This window comes from Benincasa hispida, chromosome 1, assembly GCF_027475165.1.
Source record: "Benincasa hispida cultivar pf3 chromosome 1, pf3_genome.v1.1, whole genome shotgun sequence".
Classification (NCBI taxonomy): Eukaryota; Viridiplantae; Streptophyta; class Magnoliopsida; order Cucurbitales; family Cucurbitaceae; genus Benincasa; species Benincasa hispida.
The window spans coordinates 16296656-16311838 of NC_143478.1; the positions used below are offsets into that span (position 1 = coordinate 16296656).

A 15183-nucleotide genomic window follows, 5' to 3' on the forward strand; every position below is an offset into this window, starting at 1 on the left:
TAACCGCTTGTTTGAAGTCGACTATAAATGTATTGTTCATTCATGATTGTGATTTGGAATAATCTTGTTTCTGCTGCTCATGAAAATCTCGAATCCGATTTCCTTCAAAAATTCCCTTATTTTCACTAACATAACGGTCTCATAACCTTGTTCTTCAACCAGAGAATAGCTAGATTTACCGTTGGTGGTGTCGATCGAGCTCAGGAGAGGAAGATTGCGATGGTGACTTCAAAGGTTGTATTTTCTATCCCTTTGCATGCTTATTCTTATTTTTATTGCAATTAGAATGTTATCGATTTCATCGCTTCCGCTATGCATGCATTTTTTCTTGTTCCATCAAAAGCAACACTAGCATAGTCAAATTCTAAATACCTTGCTTGGGGCACAATGGTTCTCCTTGTCTTGTCCCTTGCTAAGGAATAGTTTTGTATGTCTACTTGTGCCTCTTTTTGTTCACTTGACACACTTTCACTTGTCTCAGTAGTGTTTTCACCTTCAACTTCTAGCTTCTGGAAAGAAGTAGAAGCTCTCTGTTTATTTTGAGACTCCACCTCAAACCTTATACTACTGATCTTAGGCATAGGTGTACGTTGTTACTCAAACATCATGATATCATTTTCTCTGAAACAACATCTCTACTTTGATACGTCTCTCCTCAATAGGATGCCATAATCTGTATTCTTTCACTCCAGGTGTAAAACCTAGAAAAATGCACTGGACAGCCCTAGGTTTCAGCTTACCTTGGCTTTGATGCACATATCCTACACTCCCAAATATCTTCAAGTGTTCCAACTTTGGAGGCTTTCCTATCCATCTTTCTTCTGGTGTTTTCAGCTGAATAGACTAATGTGGACATCTATTTAGAGTGTAGATTATGTAGGACACTGCTTCTGCTCAATATTTCTCAAGCAAAAGAGCATTAGACAATTGACATCTCACTCTTTCAAGCACTGTTCTGTTGAGTCTTTCAGCAACTTCATTTTGTTTAGGTGTATACCTCACTGTTTTGTGCCTTACAATTCCATTCTCTCTGCAAAACAACTTTTCTCCACAAAACTCTAAACCATTGTCAGTTCTTAAGTGCTTAATGTGTTTAGAGGTTTGTTTTTCAATCAAGGTTTTCCATTCTTTAAATCTCCCAAAAACTTCATCCTTAGTTTTCAAAAAATAAACCCAACTCTTTCTTGAATAATCATCAACAAAAGAAAGGAAATACCTTGATCCATTTAGTGAAGGAGAGTGTGCTGGACCCCATAGGTCAGATGCACATATTCAAGTATCTCCTTGGTAGTATGCTACCCTTTAGGGAAGCCTTGCCTAGTTACCTTGCCAAGGATGCAATGCTCACAAAACTTCAAATTGTTTCCAACCCCTTTAGGAAGAATCCACTGTTTGGAAAGAACTTGCAGCCATTTTACACTAATATGAGATAGTCTCTTGTGCCAAAGCTCATCCTCTTTAGGATCCTCATCTGAAGCCATCAAGGCTGACTGTGTCATCTGCACATCTTTAATGACATACAAGCCGTTTATTTTAGTAGCCACCAACACCACCTTTGAGTCTTTGATTATCTCAAAAGTGCCTCCAACTTCTCTATATTCACAACCAATGGAGTCAAACATCCCCAATGATAGGATATTTCTCCTCAACATAGGAACATGCCTCACATTCCTGATTAGCTTCATTGAACCATCTTGTAACTTCAAGGAAACAAATCCAATGCCAACTGCCCTGCAGGTATTATTATTTCCCATATAAATTACCCCTCAATCCCACTTTTTGAAGGTACAAAACCACCCTTTAGACGAGTCTGGTAGGGAGTATAGTAGGATAAAAGCCTCATTTTCTTCCCCAATGTTGTCTCCAATTGATCTAAATTCTGATGACAATCTTTTGAATTCATTCAAATTTTCAGTGAGGGATTTTGCACCATCCATTTTATATGTGAAAAATCTTTCCCCCAAGAAAGCTTTATTAGAAAGATCTTTGTTGAGGTAAATCCCATTTAATTTGTTCCAGATATCATAAGCAGTTTGTTGGTCAACTATCTGCCTTAAAACACTATATGTAACATTTAAAACAATAGTTCCATAGGCGTTTACCTCTATTGTCTCTTTTTCTGCATCTGTGACTGTTTCAAGGTACTTTGTTGGGTCTGTGGTGGCTAGAAGTGCCTTTTGTTGTCCTAACACTGCCTCGGTCTTAGCTTTCCACAATTCAAAGTCTGTCTTTCCATCAAACTTTTCAATTTCAAACCTGGTTGTACCCTTTCTTGAATTTCAAGATTGACTTGTCTGAATCTTTGTATGCAAGAATTCAAATCTTGGATAAGTCTTGAATTATTTTCTGAGCTCTGATACCACTTGTGAACCCAGATTAACTATAATTATCTTGTTTTGCAGGCCCAAACTATTCAGCATAAACGGTCTACTTCACTTCAAGATTTAGGGAAGACAATATCCTTTAAGCTTTAAAACTTCAATCGTTTACCTATATATGAGCTCAATCGTGTGGACGATGCTCAGAAGAGCTAGACGATAGTTCAATAGTGTAGATGATACTAAGAAGCACTACACGATCGTTGAGACGATAGTAAGAGGAACTAGACAATTGTGTAGACGATGCAAAGTAGAACTAGACGATCGTATAGATGATGCAAGAGGAACTAAACAATCGTGTAGACGAGACTTAAGAAAGAACTAGACGATCATTGAGAAAGAAAGAACACAAGGAGTTAAGTGGTTCGGCCAAAGGCCTACGTCCATTGTACAAAAAGGGAGGGTATCTTTATTGCTTCTTCTTTTAAACTTCTTTACAGAATGAATGCTCTCTCTTTTATTCTCTCATTCTTTCGCCTTTTATACAGGCTCTCATTTTCAACGGAAGAAGCGCTTGGTGAGTTGGTGGTTACAACAAACAAAACAAAAAGAAGAAACAAAGATAAACTGACATCTGCTTCTTTGTTTGTCTTGGTTCTTTCTGTTACATATAGTATAAAGGGGAAGAAATTGATGGTTTGGCCCTTTTTTTTTTTGGTGGGGAGGGAGAGGGGTAAACAAATGAATAATTCTAAACATGTATACTTCACCATTAACTATTGCAATAATATTGACTTTTTATAACACCGCCATCACATTTTTCCTTCTAAATTATGCTTAAAATGACTATATGGGTTTACCAACACAAAACACATCATATTTTTATGTTCTTCGGTTTTTCTAACACACAATGCATAATATATATAGGTCTGCAATGATTTTTAACATGAAAAACCATCCATCCATCGATCAATCCATCAAAAAAGATAGTCTCAAACACAAATTAGCTAAGAAATTGCATGTGTTGCACCAACCCTTTGTGTAGGCAAAACCTTTTATGAACACAATCTATATATGTCTTCTAGGTGGATAATTCAAAGTGGGCAACCAGGGTGCAATTTTAACCATGAAATGCTGCAAAGAAATTGAAAGGCATAACCATTTCATCCAATATTTTATGGCCATGAAAGATAAGTAAAAATTTGCAATGTGATTGAAAAGCTACCAATTGAGAAGTAATAAAATTTATAACACCATTCAAATTCAAATGCTTAGCACTTGCAAGCATGTCAGAATAAGTTATAAAAATTAGGCTCATATCCACGCAATATAAATTTAACAAAAGTAATAAAATTGGTCCGTCCAATCTAATTTAAATGAGGCATTGGAACTGAAAAGTAAAAAATCCCCTCACTGATTCACGAACTTACACATGAAAATTGATTGTTATGTAATTCTATCTAATTGTCATCTAATTACCTTCTATTTTTTGTCAATTCGTTAGGCTTCTTAAAGCCATCTGATTACTTTCGGATTGTTATCTAGTTACTTTCTATTTTTTGATACATAGTTACTAAATTCTGATATTGCTAACCAGATTGCCTTTTGATTGTCACATGATAACTTTTTATTCTTTGACACATGGTTAGTTGTTTATGATAATGTTATCTAATAGCCATATGATTGCCATTGTCATTCAATCACCTTTTATTCTTTGATAGTTGTTTATAGTATTGCTGTCTGATTTTCTCCCCATTGTCTTCTGATTATCATCAGAATACCTTCTGATCTTTGACATATAATTAGTAGTTTCTGAGTGTCATTTTGATTTTTTTTTTTTTTTTTTTTGTCGATTAGTTAATAATTTTGGGTTGCCTTTTGATTGCTTTCTATTTTCTGTAACATAGTTTCCAACAAATTTGAAATCAGTTTCATACCTCATGGTTAAAACAAAATTAATCTCCATCCTTGCTCTCCTTATTATAGCTCAACAAAATACATGAAAAGGAGGAAAAGAAGTTATCAAAGTTGTATAAATACATGCATTCAAGAGAGGGATAGTTATGAAAGATATTCATTTTTGTAATCTACATTCAAGATCTAAAATTCTTGCTGAATAAAGAAGTTTATTTGCTGCTTTCACATTGGATGTAGCTGTTAACACTAAACCACTATAAATCCTTGAGTTCCTTCTTCTTCCTTTGAATTCTCCCTTTTACGCACTAGTTTTTTTAGCATTCTTCTTTATCCTTCAAGCCAAATGAGAGAGGACCTTTGATTTTGCATGTCTGAAAAGGAAAGAAATGGGATAGTGTTTAGCTTGAGTGTGAAATTGGTTAAAGGGAAAATTGATGTGTGACTATTGATTTTGGCAAAGAAGTCACGTGGAAGAGAGAAAGAGATTGGTACTTTTTTTTAAGAGAAATTTCTTACCTTTCATTTGATATTTTCAATATGGACCCACTCACAACTGGTGTGAGAGTCAGGTTCTTCTGCAAGAAGCAAATCAAGAAATTTCATGAACTCAAATCTTGGTAGAAGATGGCAACTACAAGGTATGAAATTCAAAAATTCAATGGCAATGGAGATTTTGGCTTATGGTGTAAGAAAATCAAAGCAATCTTGCTTCAACAAAAGCCACTTAAAGCCCTTGAAGACCCTAAAACTCTGCCCAACACTATTACAGTAGAAGAAAGACAGAAAATGGAAGAGCCTGCCTACAGTATGCATTAGACATTGTATTAGGCAGATTGATGAAGAAGAGACAACCTATGCAATCTGGACAAAATTGAAAGAACTTCACATCAAGAAAGACATTCCCAGCAAGATGTACATCAGAGAAAAACTTTTTATTTACCGTATGAACAAAGCTAAATCTCTTGATGAGTTCAAGAAACTTACAAAAGAATTCGCAGCAACGAGAGATAAATTGGGAGCTGAAGATGAAGCTGCAATTCTTATAAATTATCTACCGGAAGCATGCAAGGATGTGAAGATGGCACTGAAATATAGAAGAGATTCCATTACCTTAGATTCTGTAATTTCTGCCCTTAAAATGTAGAGAACTTGAATTGAATACATGAAGTAAAGGAAATGGGGGGAAGTGGAGGAGCTGAATTCACTTTTTTCAAAAGGGAAGAACCATTTCAAGAAGAATAAACCATCCTTCAAGGGTCAGAAAAATCCTAAAGAAAAATCAGTGCTGAAATGTTATATTTTTCATAAAGAGGGCCATTTCAAAAGAAATTGTTCAAAAAATAAAAACAGAAAACTATGGAAGAGACGGAGAATATGGAAGAGGTATGGAACATAGAGATGAACACGTCTCTACTGGGGAAGACGCATTTGTTTTTTCAGAGGTGTTACATACCAATGAGGAAAGGGCCATAAAACAGGATGTGGGAAATTTGAAGGAAGACTGGTCCTAGATTCAGGATGTACCTACCACATGTCTTACTCAAAAGATTCGTTTGTGACTTATCAATCAAGTGATAGAGGAGCTGTTTTCATGGGGGATAATCACAATTGCAAAATTGTGGGAATTGGTTCAGTTGGTTTGAAGCTCAAAGACAATAGAGACATCCTCTTGAAAAATGTGAGACATGTTCCTGACCTAAGAAGAAATCTAATATCTATTGGGATGTTGGATGACCAAGGGTCTTCATTCCATGGGAAGAATGAGCAATTTACAATTTCAAAGGACTCCAAGAGGATTTTCACTGGAGAAAATTTCAATGGCTCTGTTTCATAAAGAACGTTGTTTCTTCTAGCTCAGCTCTCATCTAAGAATCAAAGAAGGTTGAGGAGATTGAATTATGGCACAGGAGGCTGTCACATATCAGTGAAAATGGCTTGAATGAATTGATGAAAAAGGTCTAGTTAAGACCTGCAGCACAAAAATGTTAAGATTTTGCGAACACCGTGTGTTTGGACAATTCAAAAGACTGAAATTTTTAAAGGGAGAACACTCACCAGGCTATCCTTGAATTTGTCCATGCAGACTTATGAGGTCCATCAAGAAAACCTTCATGGAGTGGTTCCAGGTACTTCTTATCCATTATCGATGATTACTCTAGGAAAACATGAACTTTAATGTTAAAATCTAAGGATCAATTCTTTGATAGATTTAAAGAATGGATGATTAGAGTTGAGAATCAAACTAATTGTAAAGTTAAATACTTAAGAATCGATAATGGAATGGAGTTTCTAGGGAGCATGTTCACTGATTTTTGCATTAATAATGGTATTATAAGACATGAAACAATTAGTTATACTCCTCAACAAAATGGTGTAATTGAAAGGATGAATAGAACTATCATGGATGTCTGCTCTCTGAGGCACAACTACCTAATATTTTTTGGGCTGAAGCAGATGCTACGACCACTTTCACTATAAATAAAAGTCTTTGTGTGCCTATCAATTACTTAACTCCTCAGGAAAAGTGGATGGGTTCTCTACCTACTTTGTCTTATCTAAAAACTTTTGGTTATGTTGGCTATGTAAATATTAGACAGGATAAATTAGAATCAAGGGTTGTCAACTGCATGTTCCTAGTAAAGGGATTGAATCCCAAGTGGAAAATTCAAATTCAATTGGAAACAAAATTGAAAATGAAGAGAAAAATGTTAAAAAATATATTTTACAGGATAAAAAATAAAGATGAAAATAGGAAATTGGAGGACTTGTCCCTGAAGAAGGAGACGTATTTTGTGAGAGAATTACAGGGATAATTTTTCACTAAGTGCCAACCTAAGGAGCCATTTTCAGATGGAGTGAAAAATCTGTCAAAACGTGAAAGTACATGGGGAGTTAGAGATTAATGGGCAGGAAGTTATAACTTCCTAATTATTCAAAAAACAAATATAAAACAAATATTATTTTGAATTTTAAATAAAAATATATAAAAACTAATTTTATTATATATTAATAAAATTATTTGTTATATCACATCTAATATAACCTATAGTTTATTAATCTCTCATATAACCTATAGAATTAATATGAATCACATTCATATTAATTTTAACCTATAGTTTTATGAACCATATTCATATAACTAATATTTGAATCATATTCAAATATTTATTTCTCCTGCTAAAACTTTATATTATAATGTATCATTTACGTATAGAATTAATACGAATCACTTCAAAGTTTTAGGAGGCATTTAGGACAAGAAGTTAGTTGTAAAAACTATATTTATCTCTCTTTAAAACTTTAGATAATAATGTATCATATACATTATATTATTTATATATCATATAATTATATATATATATATATATATATAATGTATCACATACATTACATTAATTATATCTGATATAATTAACTTCCTTAAATTAATTTGAACAATTAGAATTAATAAAAAAAAATTAATTTGATTCTCATTAATCCTAATTGAGCTAACAAGGGAACCTTATAACCTATAGATTGAAGCTCCAATAATACTTAATTAATCAATTAAACTCTTTAATTAAATTAATCAATCGTCATTCTATTGGAATACAGAAACATGTAGTAGAAGAAAACAAGATTATTAAGCATTCTAATTCCTTAATTTTGACACCAAAATAAGCATATTCATAGGGTATTAAGAGGGTTTCAACACACACCTTTGAAGATCCTCTTCAAACACGAATTTGAGCTGCAAATTCTCCTATTTTGTTGTGGACCACTACTAGAACTTCTCTACTATTATTTAGGAGTCTTAGATTGAGTTGTAGAACTCAAAACAAGCTTGAACTTAGGGAATTAGAGGAGAAGTTTTCTGGTTTTTTATTTTGTTGAAGAACAACTTCTTCAATCTTCAAAAACTCCAATTCAGCAATTGCATCAACTTTTTCACTCAATCAATAGTGGTTTTTATTACATGGCACTCATGCAAGCTGATCACTTTAAGTGATTCTAGCTCCTCCTTGAATTTGAGAGTGGAATTATGTGTAAAAAGATGACTAACCTTCTTACTTGAAAGTGGGAAAATCTCACATTCCCTTTTGATTTTGAAATTGATTTTCAAAATTAAAAAAAAAATCCAATTTTAATTCTTTAATTAAAATTAAAATTTTATTAATTTTACGAAAATTAATTCAATAACTAATTTTTCTTATAAAATTAATAATTAATAATTAATTCTATTAATTTAATATCAAATATTAAATTAATTTGTCACAGGGAGAAATGACTCTTCGAGTCGGTAATGGTGAGGTTGTTTCAGTTGTTGCTGTACACAAGCTGAAGTTATTTTTGGATAAGAAACGTTATCTGTTACTGGATAATGTTTTTGTAGTTCCTCATATCAAGAGGAACTTAATCTTGGTTTCTTATCTCATTGAACAAGGTTATACTGTCTCCTTTTTTTAGAGTAAAGTGTTTATTTTCAAGAATGGAATGGATATTGGTTTTGGTTCAATGAAAATTAACTTATATGTACTAAGACCATTAGTCATAAAAGCCTTGTTTAATACTGAAATGTTTAGTACGGCAACGACAGCTAAAAGACCAAAGGTTTCTCCTAAAGAAAATGTCTATCTTTGGCATCTAAGGTTAGGTCACATCAACCTCGATAGGATTGAGCAGTTGATGAAATGTGGACTTCTAAAGAGTTCAGAAGAAAACTCTTTGCCGATGTGTGAATCATGCCTCGAAGGCAAGATGATCAAACGACCTTTTACTTGAAAGAGTTACAAAGCTGAGGAAACCTTGAAGCTTATACATTCTGACCTCTGTGGTCCTATAAATGTTAGGGCTCGAGGTGGGTATGAATATTTCATCTCTTTCATAGATGATTATTCAAGGTACGAGTATCTCTACCTAATGTAACGTAAGTGTGAAGCCCTTGACAAGTTCAAGGAGTATAGGGCTAAAGTTGAAAACTTGTTGGATAAGAAGATAAAAACACTACGATTTGATCGTGGTGGAGAATATATAGACCTCCAATTTCAGAACTACATGATAGAACATGGAATTATGTCCCAACTTTTGGCCCTAGGTACACCTCAGCAGAATGGTATATCAGAAAGGAGAAACGGAACCTTGTTGGATATGGTTCAGTCTATGATGAGTTGTGCTCATCTTTCAGACTCGTTTTGGGGTTTTTTAGTGGAGACTGCATGTTATATTTTGAACAAGTCAAAAACTGTTTCTGAAACACCTTTTGAGTTGTGGAGAGGTCATAAACGTAGTTTATGCCACTTCAGGATTTGCGGGTGTCTAGCCCACGTGCTTGTGACTAACCCAAAGAAGTTGGAACCGCGTTCAAAAGTTTGCCTCTTTGTAGGCTACCCCAGGGAAACGATGGGTGGATACTTTTATAATCCGAGTGAGAACAAAGTGTTTGTTTCTACTAATGCTATCTGCTTGGAAGAAGACTACATGCGGGATCATAAACCACGAAGTAAGTTTGTTTTATGTGAGATTTCTAGTGAGCCTGAGACTATTGAGGGTTTAACAAGAATTGTTGAACAGGCTAACAGATCAACAAGAGTTGTTGAAGTCAATACATCTAGTCAATCAGCTCAAGAGCTGAGACTGCCTCGACGTAGTGGGAGGGTTATGAACCCATCGGATCGCTATATGGGTTTGACTGAACCCCAGAACGTCATTTCTAAAGATTGGGTTGAGAATCCATTGTCTTTTAAGCAAGAAATGGAGGATGTTGACAAGGATGAGTAGATTAAGGCCATGAACAAGGAAATGTAGTCTATATACTTCAATAATGTCTGGGAACTTGTGGATCAGCCTGATGAGATAAAACCTATAGGGTGTAAGTGGATCTACAAGCGAAAACGAGATGTAGATGGAAAGGTGCAAACCTTTAAGGCTAGAACTCGTGGCAAAGCGTTATACCCAGGTCGAGAGAGTGGACTATGAGAAAATTTTCTCACCTGTTGTCATGCTCAAGTCTATTAGGATACTCCTGTCCATAGCCACATTTTATGATTATGAGATATGGAAAATGGACGTCAAGACTGCCTTTTTTAATGGTAATCTTGAGGAGACCATCTACATGGGTCAACCAGAGGGGTTCGTAGTTCTAGATCAAAACAAAGAGTTTGCAAGCTTAATAGTTCATTTATGGGCTGAAACAAGCATCTAGATCATGAAACATTAGATTTGATGGTACGACCAAATCATTTGGCTTTTATCATAACGTTGATAAGCCTTGTGTCTACAAAAAGATCATCAACAGCTCAATAGCTTTCCTGGTACTGTATGTGGATAATATCCTACTCAAGGAATGATGTAGGGTTTCTGACTGACATTAAGAAGTGGCTAGCTCCCAGTTCAAATGAAAGATTAGGCTGAGATGTTCAGTCGACTCCCTTCCCCTTTGTGGGGGGTCCGGACCCTACGAGCTCGGCCAGCCTTTACCTGACCAATGACCTAATACTACGCAGGCTCATCAAACAGCGCCTATCTATTCTATTATGGTCGACTTGGAGACAGAAGAGGAAGACCATCATCCCTATCCGGGTACGCCGATTTTCTCAAAGATTAGAGATGGAACTAGTACTATATCTCTGTCTTTGACCTCTCGATTGAGCAATCATTTTTCGTATCTGTGGTGTACCGTTAAGGGGGTTGGTTGGGCTTAGTAAAGTCTTTTAGGAGACTGTTTGAGGCCATACAACGAATTTCGAAGTTTGCATCGAACTTACTTTGGGAAAAACGTATTAGTAGCTTATATGCCATGGGAAGGTTACAATTTTGAAGAGGCGGTACTAATTAAAAATCGAGTGCGAACTCCCATTTCATTTTTTATTGAATTAACCGCCATTTTCGAAACAAAAGAATTTCGACATATTTCATTTTATTATGAGAATAAATCCTACTACTTCTGGCGAATGTTGCCGTAATCGAATGTATTTCTCATTCTACATTCTCTCTTACCAAGCTCTCGTACTCCCCAGGGTTGAGAAGGCTGTCCGTGAGCTAATTGGGGCAGCACTTTTTCGCCTTCTCTTCACTATGGATGGGAGGGCTAGTGGACACGGGGAGGCCGGAGACGGACGACCACGATCCCAACCTTACCAGCACCGGAGGTTTACTAATCAATGAACCCCCCTGCATTCCAAACAATTTCAATTGTGGAAATTTATGAAATATAGTGGGGCCCCCCTTATTTTGAGTGCCCTAGTAGTCGCGCTCTTACCCAGGTGCTACCTTGGCTCTTGGAGGAAATTGGATCCAGGTTGGTTTCCCAACCCAATGGATCGTAACCATAGGGAGACTCTCAATTAAGTCACCCCTTCTCGATTCAAGTAGAAGGCAACTGCATTAACAACCTCGATTCCAATGCCGCTTCTTCCCCATTTGCTTCTCTTTCTCTTACTATCTTGAGTCAAAAAACGTAACGAGAATTCTCAACCCAAGATGTTAGAAGGTGCAAAATCAATGTGTGCCCGAGCTGCTACAATTGCTTCAGCGGGAGCTGTCATCGGTATTGGAAACGTGTTCGGTTCTTTTATCCATTCCATGGCGAACTGCTTCCCCCCTCTCCCTCTTGGTCGAGCTGCTTCGCCCTTACTCTTATAAAAAAAAGGCAGGCTAGCCCCTACTCCTTCTTTCTTCTCCTTCATTGTCATTGGTCGTTTTTTTTTACATAACATTCTCGGCTGCCTCTAGTCCAGTAGGAAAAAAACTTGTAACCAGTGACTAGATACGCTATGGAGCTACGTGTTCTATTTACGCGCTACTAAGCACGTCGAGACTCTCTTTCAAGTCGCTACCATATAGTATTCATCTCGACTTGGTGATAAAAAAAGCATCAACATTTTTTCTTATCTCTCAGAAATTTCATAAAATGAAGTTTCTAGAGATCCCTGATGACCAATCCTTGCATGAATTGCTAATGATCCAATAAGTCCAACAACATTAATTCCTTCAGACGTATCAATTGTGCCTTCTGCTCTCTTCGATTTGGCAAGCAACCGAATGAAGATCGATCGCTTTCAAGTGAAAGATGTTTTCAATTCCCTCTCGTATGTTCTAGGGATCCAGATCATTCGGGATTGTAAGAACAAGTGGTTAGTCTTATCTCAGGCATTATACATCGATCAAATATTGATCAGGTATAGGATGCAGGATTCCAAGAGGGGTTTGTTAACCTTCAGAACTGGAATCGTTTTGTCTAAGGATCAATGTCCTCAGATATCTCAAGAGGTTGAGGAGATGAGACGGATTCCCTATGCTTCAGTTGTTGGAAGCTTAGTATGCAATGTTGTGTACCAAACCTGATATTTACTATGCAGTAGGGATTGTCAGTCGTTATCAATCCAATCCAGGATTAGATCACTGGACAGCGGTTAAGATGATCCTCAAGTATCTTCGGAGAATGAGGGACAACATGCTCGTGTATGGAGATAAGAATTTGATCCTTACAGGATACACAGACTATGGCTTTCAGACTGATAGCTCGTAAATCGACATCGGGGTCGTGTTCACTCTGAATTGAGGGGTTGTAGTATGGCGAAGCATCAAGAAAGGATGCATCGTGGACTCCACTATGAAAGTCGAATACGTAGCTGCTTGTGAATGAGCTAAAGAGGTTGTTTGGCTGAGAAAATTCCTTACAGATTTGGAAGTTATTCAAAATATGGATTTGCTGATCACTCTTTATTGTGATAACAGCGGGGCTGTGGAAAATTCGAAGGAACCTCGGATTCATCATCAAAGAAATCATATCAAACGGAAATATCACTTGATCAGGGAGATTGTGCATCGAGGTGATGTGATAGTCATGAAGATCGCATTGGAGCACAACGTTGTTGATCCATTTACAAAGGCTCTCACAGCTAAGTGTTCGAGGGTCATCTAGAGAGTCTGAGTCTATGGGACATGCAGCATCTTGTCTATGGCAAGTGGGAGATGATACTGAGGTATAGAGTATGCCCTAGTTTATTGTATATTGTACTTGTATTTTTCATGTATTATACATCAATCTCCCGAGGCATTAGAACAAGTGAGAGACTGTTGGGATTGGTGTTCTAATTCTCCCGGAGTCTCGTAGTTTGTAAACTGTACACATTGTTATGAATAAAATAAGAGTTATTTTATTTGGCATTTACTCATATCCAATAAACAAAGCTCCATGGTTATTGTATGTAAACTTAAGCATGTATATGAGATATACAAGTGGATCATGCCTTAAGTGATAACCTAAAAAGATCTGTAGTATAAGGATTAAGGAGGGATACATGATCCTGTGACACTGTGGATACGGTCTACTTTGTAGAGGTTTATAAGTGTTGTGAACTACTACAGATGGTCGAACCTGAACATTCATGTGGAGACATGCGAGCAGGGGTGTCCTATACAAAGAGTTTGTATAAGCCCAGACCATGAGATGAATAGTCTCTTTATATAACGTCATTGATACTTGAGACTTACATCTCACCTAAACGACCATAGGTAACATGACCTTAATCCTGAGTATTTTAGGAACTCCTGCCTTTGAGGGCGGTCCTTTGATTAGTATGGGTGAGGGTGGCAAGATTGTCAACTCAACATGCTTACCTTTTTGGGGATTTGTCTCATTTGGGGGCTAGGAACTCAATTACACAAGATGGAATTCACTCATTCCCCGAAGCAGAGGTAAGTAGATAAATTGTCCCCTTAAGGGTTGATTCTGGGTCTTGAACATAATGGTCACAGCTTCTCTTTGGAAGAGAGGACTCCGTCATAGTAGGACTATGACTTATGTTCATTAAAGTAATCAATGGTACTTAAGGAGTTAGATGTAACTACAGGGACATAACAATTATTGGCCCAGCTGTACTTACGAGCGATCTGTGAAGGGTTATCGCACTGTTGATTGGTTGATATGGACACAAAATATATTTGTAGTAAGGATAATGCAGTTGTCGGTCTTTAGTGAAGTGTACAACAATTAATGGATGGTGGATCCCATAACTAAAGAGTTTAGTCAGTTATTCACGTACCATTGGAGCTTCGGAGCTAAGGTCCATGAGGTCCCCTTGGTAGCTTGGATTCAATTGAGGATCAGTTCTTGGTGTTGATTTGAAATGTTCAAATTGATAAGAGGAAATTTGATTATGTATGATATGATTGATATGATGTATGAGATACATCAAGTGGAGGATTAATGTAAATGACATTTACATTAAGTACCATAAAATAGAAAAGAACTATGGTTCATATAGTTCATGAGATGAAATATTAAAACTATAAGTTATCAATATAATATGGTAAGCTAGTTATCATATATATTTATAATAATATTATGGTTAATTATCTCTTTTTCTCTATAACCAATTGAGTGGGAAGTTATTGGTGGTTTTATGGTAACCGTGAGATAAAAGGAAAAAAATTTTCCTAAATTTGGTAGAATTGCTATTCTCAGAAAGAACTCACAGAATTGTTGTCAAGTGAATTGGTTTCACTAAACGATAGCTAAAAGAGAGGTTAAACAATCATGGTGTTATTATACGATAATTCACTTAGCTGGTCATAGCTAAACGATCGCAGGGCATTATCTATACGATAGGTTGCCTTCGTCTACACGATTGAGCATTCGTCTATACGATAGACTCTTTTCATCTCCCACTTGCTCAATTGTTTACACGATTCTTATTCCTCTGGTCTCTTCCTCTAACTAAGTCCACACAAAGCCCACGCTTCTGGATTCTCACACCGAGAATACCAAGGTAACCTTTATGGTGGTGTCTTCACTCAACTCGACTGAGTTCGAGGTTTTAGAGGCCGTTCATTGGGTTTGTGATCTTAGAGATCATTGAGTTCGTGTTTGCTGTCGATCATGTTGTGAGATAGAGGCAAAGTAGAATAAGCGATGTTTGAAGCAGGGCATTTTCTTCAACCATGTCTCGAAAGAAAGTGTTGCGGT

General features: G+C 36.3%; 1 long non-coding RNA gene across 2 annotated transcripts; it reads right to left on the reverse strand.

Moving 5' to 3' along the window:
* Nucleotides 1–4266: 4266 nt before the first annotated feature.
* LOC150038278 (uncharacterized) lies at nucleotides 4267–6659 on the reverse strand. 2 transcript variants are annotated; one of them, XR_016526102.1, is made up of 4 exons: nucleotides 6291–6659; nucleotides 5220–5319; nucleotides 4752–4810; nucleotides 4267–4606 (listed from the first exon to the last, which is right to left on the reverse strand). It is a non-coding gene; the product is annotated as an uncharacterized LOC150038278 (long non-coding RNA). The 2 variants fall into 2 exon arrangements; XR_016526101.1 differs by lacking the exon at nucleotides 6291–6659 and having other exon boundaries at nucleotides 5220–6282.
* Between the last annotated feature and the right edge of the window lie 8524 nt (nucleotides 6660–15183).